The sequence below is a fragment of the Camelina sativa genome, chromosome 15 (genome assembly GCF_000633955.1).
Source record: "Camelina sativa cultivar DH55 chromosome 15, Cs, whole genome shotgun sequence".
Taxonomy (NCBI): Eukaryota; Viridiplantae; Streptophyta; class Magnoliopsida; order Brassicales; family Brassicaceae; genus Camelina; species Camelina sativa.
Window position 1 is genome coordinate 22,361,804 of NC_025699.1, and position 9,914 is coordinate 22,371,717.

Genomic DNA, 9,914 nt, shown 5'->3' on the forward strand with positions numbered 1-9,914 from the left:
GCCTCACGGCCCTTCTCGATCATCTTCCCAGCCTGAATGGCTGAGATCACGAGACTCCCCGAAGTCGGTCTAATACCCTGAAAAACCAACTTCCCTCCTGAACGCTCAAACTCCACTCTACCCCGATGGCAATCCAAATGCACCCTATGCCGATGCAACCAATCCATCCCGAGAATAACATCATATAACTCCACTAGACTGATAAGCAAATCCGCTGGCCACGACTCTCCTGCGATCTGAATATCAATTCCTCTGGCCCGTCCAATCACTCTCAGGAACTCACCTCCCACAACCCTGACAACTCCTGCACGCTCTCCAGGATCCCCGCTGATCCCCGAACACTCTGCACACTCCGGGGTAATGAAGCTATGAGAAGCTCCAGAATCAAACATAACATGGGACTTAAACCCGCCCACCAACAAGGTCCCTACACAAACCTTATGTGTTGAGAACCTACCACTGTATCACAGGAAAACATAAAATCTGAACCTACTGAAAATGCACAAAGGTGAAGTACCAGAAATTATACCTGTGATCACCCCGGCACTGGTTCCACCAGTCTCTGTTGTCGTGTAAACCCGTGGCCCCTGCTCAATCCGTGCCACATGCTGACCTCCAGGCTGCACCTGCTGCAACGCTGCCACTGCTGCTGGCTGCAACTTGGGACACAAGGGCCTGATGTGCCCTGGCTCCCTGCAATGATAACATACTCGAGGCCCTGCCGTCGGAGAACTCCTCTTAGGACAGCTAGCAATCTTATGATCCTTGCTCCCCCTTGGTGTCGATCGACACCCATCACCGAAAATCCAATTTTGGTTCGCGGATGTTACAACAGTGGACATGCAACCTCTTCGGTTCTCCGTGAGAGAGTTCTTCCTTACAACAGGTAATTATAAAGTGTTTGAAATGGTTTTCAAATGGTTTTAAAATGCTTTCAATGGTTTTTAAAAAAGTTTTAAAAGTGTTTTAAAAGAGTTTTAAAGGGTTTTAAAAGGATTTTAAAAGGTTTTTAAAACCTTTTAAAACCCTTTTAAAAGGGTTAAAATCCCGTTTTCATAACCTATTAAAACTCTTTTAAAACTTTTTTAAAAATCTTTTAAAACTCTTTTAAAAGGGTTTTTAAAACTTTTTTAAAACTCTTTTAAAACTCTTTTAAAAGGGTTTTTAAAAGGTTTTAAATGAGTTTTAAAAGGGTTTTAAAATATTTTAAAACTATTGTAAAAGGGGTTTAACCCGTTTTAGAGGTTTTAAAACCCTTTTAAAAGGGTTAAAAGCCCGTTTAAAAGGTTTTCAAAACCTATTAAAACTCTTTTAAAACTCTTTTAAAACTCTTTTAAAACTCTTTTAAAAGGGTTTTTAAAAGGTTTTAAATGAGTTTTAAAAGGGTTTTAAAATCTTTTAAAACAATTGTAAAAGGGGTTTATCCCGTTTTAGAGGTTTTAAAACCCTTTTAAAAGGGTTTTAAAAAAGTTTTTTAATCAATAACCTTTTAAAACTGTTTTAAAACCTTTTAAAACATTTTAAACCTTTTAAAACTCTTTTAACAGGGTTTAATCAATAACCTCATATATTAGGCAAGTTTGAACAAACTAACATCATTGTTTTATTAAACATAGGGATTCAATGCGAACCTATTCATAGAGAACTAAGGAATAACGGCAAAGATCCAATTAGTGAACCATATTCTTGGGCGGTGAGAGGAGACTACACTTTATCTCAACTTTAATATCGACTATTTAAAGAACCAGAAGAGGGTGAAAAACCTTTGGTTGTCAAAGAAAAGGAATGCCTCGCTGCATTGGTGTTAACAAAAGGTATTTTGATGACACCAGGTTCTTTAGAGAAGATACCACTGTCTAGGCTTCAGCATGCTTCAAATTTTGATATGTAGACAGCCCAACCATGGGGCAAGAAAGCATATAGCATCCTTGCTACATGCATTCAAAAATTGAATAAAGCTTCTTGGTCAAAAGGTCAGTATAGTGTCAAGGGAGTTCCCTTGGCATTATATATATGGGTCTTGAGTGCTGCTCCAGTTTTTGGTGATATAAAGATGTAATTTTTCCAAAACATTGTATCCACTGATTCTCAACTGGCACTCAAGTCGATATGCAAGGAATGATAAAACTGTTGATGTTATTAAGTCAGCAACTTGTGTAAGTTTTGAATTCTATTAAAAGTGTAGTTTTGATTATTCATTGGTTATCTTATTTGATGAGTTTTGTTTGGATGGATTTTGATTATTTTGTAGGTTGAAGTCAAATTTATAATTGGAGATCCACAAGAATATAAACATTTGGTTGATGAAGATGACAATGATTTTGAAGAAGTTATTGTCTTGGTTATGAAAGGCTATAGATTGAAGAAAGAAGAATGGTCCTCTAAATTAGTTGATATTTACTATGCCATGGGTGAGCTGGGTGACAAAATGGGGGAAAAATTGCCAGTCTCTGAGAAACATGAGAAAATAGAGAAAAATTTGTCAGATTCTGAAAAACTTGACACTATATCCTCTTTATGTTAGAAGACTTCAATAAAAGACTAGAAGTCATTGAAGAAGTTGTCAAAACCACATCTGTAACATTCGTGTTCCGAGAATAGAGTTTCGGTTATGTTGAGTAAACCAAAGGAGTGGATTTTAATTAATTTTGGTTTAATTAAATCCTGATTTAATCTAATTGAACCAAAAACCCCTAATCTCTTTCTCAACTCACGCCTCCTCTCATGCTTTTGTGCTTTGGTCGACATTTTCATCTGAGAGAGGGAGAGAAAGACAGTTAAATGTTGGTCATTTGGTGTAAAAGAGAAAGAGAAGGAGATCAAGATTTTTCCTTAGTGTTAAGAGAGAAACAGAACTGTCAGTGTTTGGGAGAAGGAGGATTCGACTGTTCAAATCGTTTTGAAAGGTACTGATTTTTGGTATGGTTGTAGCTAAGAGATTTTCGTATACTCGCCTTTTTACATAAGTGAATTTGGGTTAATATTCTAGGAGATATTGACAGTTTCATGGGTGTTTCTTCTCATTCGCGGATTGAGACCAGCGGGTGTTACGGGGACGATTGCGGTTTCATCTATAATCCGATCATGCTGAAATTTTGTGTAAATCTTCTGGATGTATATATCTTGCTTTTCACTGGAGGTATACGGTTAGTTTTGATTTCGTGGTTTCACTTGTGAGGTTGTTCTTTTCTGTTTTTCTAGCAGTTTGTTTTCAATATTTGTTTGTTGTTGTGATTGGTTGTAGGAACAAGTTTGGTTGTTCTTGGATATTGAAAAGCCTCTTATTTGGTTGTATTTAGTTTTGTGAATCTCTTGTTAAGGTAAGTGCAGGACCATGGCTTATCTAAGCTGGAGATTCTCTAATCTGCTTGTTTATGTGTTGTTTGGCTTGTTGATTGTTGATTGTTGATTGATGATTGTTGGTTGATGGTTAGAGATGTCTCTATTGCTTGTGTGTATAGCCCAGTAGATGGGAGGATTTTCTTACTGAGTTTTTATTAAATACTCATGCATTGTAATATGTGTTTGTGGTGCAGGTAAAGGCAAAGTGTGACCGTGGAATCAGGGCGATGAAGAAGAGGATGTTCTAGTGGTTCGCTTGGTTGTCTGACTTCTGTTAGGTTGCTAGAGTGGAGTTTTAGAATGTTGTTTAGGATTGCTGGTTCTTTGATATATGCTGTTTGGATCATTAGTTTATGATTTAGAATTAATATTGGCTATTTATATTTATTGGATATTGGTAATGTTTTCCGCTGATGATTGTGATTGTGGTTAGGTAGCTAGTGGGTATGAGACCACTAGTTGTAGTTTATTATTATATTATAGTTATATATTTATTATTTATTATTAAAAAAAAAAACGGGACGGGTCGTTTCATTTTGGTATCAGAGCCCTTACGGTTCTAGGTTTGGGTTCACTAGGATTTGTGTTGTAGATGTTTGGGATTTGCAGGCTTTGATTAATTATGTGAGTTAGTCAATTTTGTGTGGCATGGAGTCCTAGAACATCCTCTTTTAGCCGACAGTGTGATTTCACGGTGAGTTTGTGTTTTGTGTTTTTGTGTTATGTTAAGATTGTTTGTTAGTCTCTGTTCTTGGAAGTGTAGTGGTTAAGGATTGTTGCTCCTGATAAGATGGTGATTCTCCTGAATACCGATAGCTCGAGGGGCTGGGGGCTCCAAGAGTGGCAGAGGGGATTATGTTCCCCTGAGGGGATGAGTAGTTCCCCTTATACCGAGATCTTGAGGATTGTGTTCCAAGAGTGAGAAGGTATACCTCGAAGGTTGCAACCTAAGGGTGGTGGATTTGGGAGCAAGCAATACCTAGGATGTGAGTATAAACAACCCGATTGAATGTAGACCTCGAAAGATTGACGGTGGTTTAATCTTGCTTTTAGATTTGTTGACCAATGGGTCAGGGTTTTATGAACCAGAGAGGTTATGAATGTGTGGCTGTTTCGCCAAGATTGTGAGGCCGGTAGTGCTGGAGTCCCGGGAAGGGGAGTTACAGCAGGTCTGAGCCGGGAAAGGCATGTTTGCCAGATACATAAACTCATGAGAAGCCTTCATGGCAGGATAATCTAATCGTTACGACGATGTTGGATTACGTTTATTGGAGATTGACAGGGTTGCAAGATCCAAGGTTTTGGTAAGCTTGCTGAGGGAGACAAGGCAAGAGGTTTGAGTTAGCGGCTTGCAAAGCATTTGACGCGGTGAATCAGAATGTGCGAACGTATGGTACTTGTTTTTTTGTTATGTTCGTATTGATGATTTGCTGTGGAGAATTGCTAAGCGAAAAGCTAACTTTGTAATAAGCTATCTTGTTGAAGTTTTCCTAAGAAACAAGTTACTTGATGTTCTTTGATGGACAAGAAGGTTGCTATTCAGGTGGCGGTGAGCTGATGTCGGCATACTTGATTTTTTGTTTAGTAGAGCTGAAGACGCAGCTAGAGGATTTGTTGAGCAGGGGACTCTTTTGTCTTATCACTTCACTGTGGGGAGCGTCAGTGTTCGTCAAGAANTTGGTCATTTGGTGTAAAAGAGAAAGAGAAGGAGATCAAGATTTTTCCTTAGTGTTAAGAGAGAAACAGAACTGTCAGTGTTTGGGAGAAGGAGGATTCGACTGTTCAAATCGTTTTGAAAGGTACTGATTTTTGGTATGGTTGTAGCTAAGAGATTTTCGTATACTCGCCTTTTTACATAAGTGAATTTGGGTTAATATTCTAGGAGATATTGACAGTTTCATGGGTGTTTCTTCTCATTCGCGGATTGAGACCAGCGGGTGTTACGGGGACGATTGCGGTTTCATCTATAATCCGATCATGCTGAAATTTTGTGTAAATCTTCTGGATGTATATATCTTGCTTTTCACTGGAGGTATACGGTTAGTTTTGATTTCGTGGTTTCACTTGTGAGGTTGTTCTTTTCTGTTTTTCTAGCAGTTTGTTTTCAATATTTGTTTGTTGTTGTGATTGGTTGTAGGAACAAGTTTGGTTGTTCTTGGATATTGAAAAGCCTCTTATTTGGTTGTATTTAGTTTTGTGAATCTCTTGTTAAGGTAAGTGCAGGACCATGGCTTATCTAAGCTGGAGATTCTCTAATCTGCTTGTTTATGTGTTGTTTGGCTTGTTGATTGTTGATTGTTGATTGATGATTGTTGGTTGATGGTTAGAGATGTCTCTATTGCTTGTGTGTATAGCCCAGTAGATGGGAGGATTTTCTTACTGAGTTTTTATTAAATACTCATGCATTGTAATATGTGTTTGTGGTGCAGGTAAAGGCAAAGTGTGACCGTGGAATCAGGGCGATGAAGAAGAGGATGTTCTAGTGGTTCGCTTGGTTGTCTGACTTCTGTTAGGTTGCTAGAGTGGAGTTTTAGAATGTTGTTTAGGATTGCTGGTTCTTTGATATATGCTGTTTGGATCATTAGTTTATGATTTAGAATTAATATTGGCTATTTATATTTATTGGATATTGGTAATGTTTTCCGCTGATGATTGTGATTGTGGTTAGGTAGCTAGTGGGTATGAGACCACTAGTTGTAGTTTATTATTATATTATAGTTATATATTTATTATTTATTATTAAAAAAAAAAACGGGACGGGTCGTTTCATTTTGGTATCAGAGCCCTTACGGTTCTAGGTTTGGGTTCACTAGGATTTGTGTTGTAGATGTTTGGGATTTGCAGGCTTTGATTAATTATGTGAGTTAGTCAATTTTGTGTGGCATGGAGTCCTAGAACATCCTCTTTTAGCCGACAGTGTGATTTCACGGTGAGTTTGTGTTTTGTGTTTTTGTGTTATGTTAAGATTGTTTGTTAGTCTCTGTTCTTGGAAGTGTAGTGGTTAAGGATTGTTGCTCCTGATAAGATGGTGATTCTCCTGAATACCGATAGCTCGAGGGGCTGGGGGCTCCAAGAGTGGCAGAGGGGATTATGTTCCCCTGAGGGGATGAGTAGTTCCCCTTATACCGAGATCTTGAGGATTGTGTTCCAAGAGTGAGAAGGTATACCTCGAAGGTTGCAACCTAAGGGTGGTGGATTTGGGAGCAAGCAATACCTAGGATGTGAGTATAAACAACCCGATTGAATGTAGACCTCGAAAGATTGACGGTGGTTTAATCTTGCTTTTAGATTTGTTGACCAATGGGTCAGGGTTTTATGAACCAGAGAGGTTATGAATGTGTGGCTGTTTCGCCAAGATTGTGAGGCCGGTAGTGCTGGAGTCCCGGGAAGGGGAGTTACAGCAGGTCTGAGCCGGGAAAGGCATGTTTGCCAGATACATAAACTCATGAGAAGCCTTCATGGCAGGATAATCTAATCGTTACGACGATGTTGGATTACGTTTATTGGAGATTGACAGGGTTGCAAGATCCAAGGTTTTGGTAAGCTTGCTGAGGGAGACAAGGCAAGAGGTTTGAGTTAGCGGCTTGCAAAGCATTTGACGCGGTGAATCAGAATGTGCGAACGTATGGTACTTGTTTTTTTGTTATGTTCGTATTGATGATTTGCTGTGGAGAATTGCTAAGCGAAAAGCTAACTTTGTAATAAGCTATCTTGTTGAAGTTTTCCTAAGAAACAAGTTACTTGATGTTCTTTGATGGACAAGAAGGTTGCTATTCAGGTGGCGGTGAGCTGATGTCGGCATACTTGATTTTTTGTTTAGTAGAGCTGAAGACGCAGCTAGAGGATTTGTTGAGCAGGGGACTCTTTTGTCTTATCACTTCACTGTGGGGAGCGTCAGTGTTCGTCAAGAAGAAGCATGAGGTATGGGTTTATGAGTTTGTGGCGATGTCGTTCGGGTTGACTAACGCGCCAGCAGCGTTTATGAGGTTGATGAACAGCGTGTTTCAGGAGTTTCTGGACGTGTTTATCATCATTTTCGTCGGCGCTATCCTGGTATTTTCTAAGAGTCCTGAAGAGCATGCAATGCATTTGAGAGCAGTTCTGGAGAAGCTGCGGAAGCAGAAGTTGTTTGCTAAGTTGAACAAGTGCAGTTTTTTTTGGCAGCGTGAGATGAGTTTCTGGGTCACATTATTTCTGTAGAGGGAATTTCTGTAGATCCAGAGAAGATTCAGGCTATCAGAGATTGGTCTAGACCGCATAATGCCACAGAGATCAGGAGCTTCCTTGGGTTGGTAGGCTCTACATGAGAGTTGTGTAGGGTTTTGTAAGCAAGGCATGTCTGATGACTAAGTTGATAGGGAAGGATGTTCCTTTTGTTGGTCACATGAGAGAGTAGAGGGTTTTGCAAGCCTGAAGGAGATGTTGACTACTATGCTAGTGTTGGCTTTGCCTAAGTAGGAGTTAGAGTCTCTGGTAGGAGAGATCAGTGCGTTGAGGTTGTGTGCTGTTTCACAGGAACTGTTGGGTTTGGAAGCAGTTGATAGAGCAGATATTCTGGGTAGGGTGCGGTTGGATCAGGAGAAGGATTTGGGGCTGGTGAATGCCTCTAAGGATGTGGATTCAGAGTATCAGGTCTCAGATAATGGAACTATCTTGGTGCACGGTCGGCTTTGTGTGCCCAAGGATGAGGAGTTGAGACAGGGAATCCTGAGTGAGGCTCATGCGAGCAGGTTATCTATTCATCCAGGAGCGACTAAGTTGTACCGTGATCTCAAGAGGTACTATCACTGGGTCGGGATAAAGAAGGATGTAGCTAGTTGGGTCGTGAGGTGCGATGTGTGTCAGCTAGTGAAGGCTGAGCATCAAGTTCCTAGCGGGTTGCTGAAGAGTCTACCCATTCCTGAGTGGAAGTGGGATATGATTACTATGGATTTTGTGGTAGGATTGCCAGTGTCACGGACCTTTGATGCTATTTGGGTCATTGTGAACCGGTTGACTAAGTCAGCACATTTTCTGGCNGTTACTGAAGAGTTTACCCATTCCTGAGTGGAAGTGGGATATGATCACCATGGATTTTGTGGTGGGATTGCCAGTGTCACGGACCTTTGATGCTATTTGGGTCATTGTGAACCGGTTGACTAAGTCAGCACATTTTCTGGCCATTAAGAAGTCTGATGGAGCAGCGGTCTTGGCTAAGAAGTATGTGAGAGAAATAGTCAGATTGCATGGGGTGCCAGCGAGCATTGTGTCTGACAAGGATTCTAAGTTTACTTTAGTGTTTTCGAAGGTATTTCAGGCAGAGGTGGGCACTAAGGTGCATATGAGTACAGCTTATCATCCCCAGACAGATGGACAGTCTGAGAGGCCGATCCTGACGCTGGAGGATTTGCTGAGGATGTGTGTGTTAGATTGGGGTGGCCATTGGACAGATCACCTGAACCTGGTAGAGTTTACTTACAACAACAGTTATCAGTCGAGTATTAAGATGGCTCCTTATGAGGCTTTGTATGGGAGACCATGTCGTACACCGTTATGCTGGACTCAGGTTGGGGAGAGGAGCATGTTTGGTCCTAGTTTTGTTCAGGAGACCTTAGAGAAGATTCGGGTTCTCAAGCTGTACATGAAGGAGGCTCAGGATAGGCAGAGGAGTTATGCTGATAAGAGGAGTAAAGATCTTGAGTTTCAGGTAGGAGACAGAGGGTACCTCAAGATGGCCATGTTGCAGGGTCCAAACAGGTCATTGTCAGAAACTAAGTTGAGTCGAAGGTATATGGGTCCATTCAAAGTGATTGAGCGGGTTGGACCAGTGGCATATAGACTGGAGTTACCCGAGGTTATGCATGCATTCCATAAGGTTTTCCATGTGTCTATGTTGCTGAAGTGTCTCCGTGAGAGTGAGCGAGTGTTGGCTAAGATTCCTGAGGATCTTCAGCCTAACATGACTTTGGAGGCGAGACCAGTGAGGGTTCTCGAGAGGAGGATCAAGGAACTTCGGAAGAAGAAGATTCCTTTGATGAGAGTCCTGTGGGACTGTGATGGTGTTGAGGAGCATACTTGGGAGCCTAAGGCGAAGATGAAAGCAAGGTTCAAGAAGTGGTATGAGAAGGATCTTCAGCCTAAGATGACTTTGGAGGCGAGACCAGTGAGGGTTCTCGAGAGGAGGATCAAGGAACTTCGGAAGAAGAAGATTCCTTTGATGAGAGTCCTGTGGGACTGTGATGGTGTTGAGGGGCAGACTTGGGAGCCTAAGGCGAACATGAAAGCAAGGTTCAAGAAGTGGTATGAGAAGCAAGCCGCGACTTGAGCTTGTTTAGCCTGGTTCCATTTGTAATCCGTGGCTGGAGCGGGAATGGAGTATTCCAGCCAATCTCTCTTGTTTACTCGGTTGCTTACGGTGGTTTATTGTGCGACTCAGTAACAAGATGAGGTGGTGTTCGGGGTACAAAGTTTCCGTGACGCGGGGTTTTGGAGGAAAGTTTTCCTGAAATAGAAGTTTCCAAAAGTGGAAAGTTTCCAAAAATGGAAAGTGCTAAATATGGAAAGTTTTACGGGAGTTAGAATTTGTCCATTTT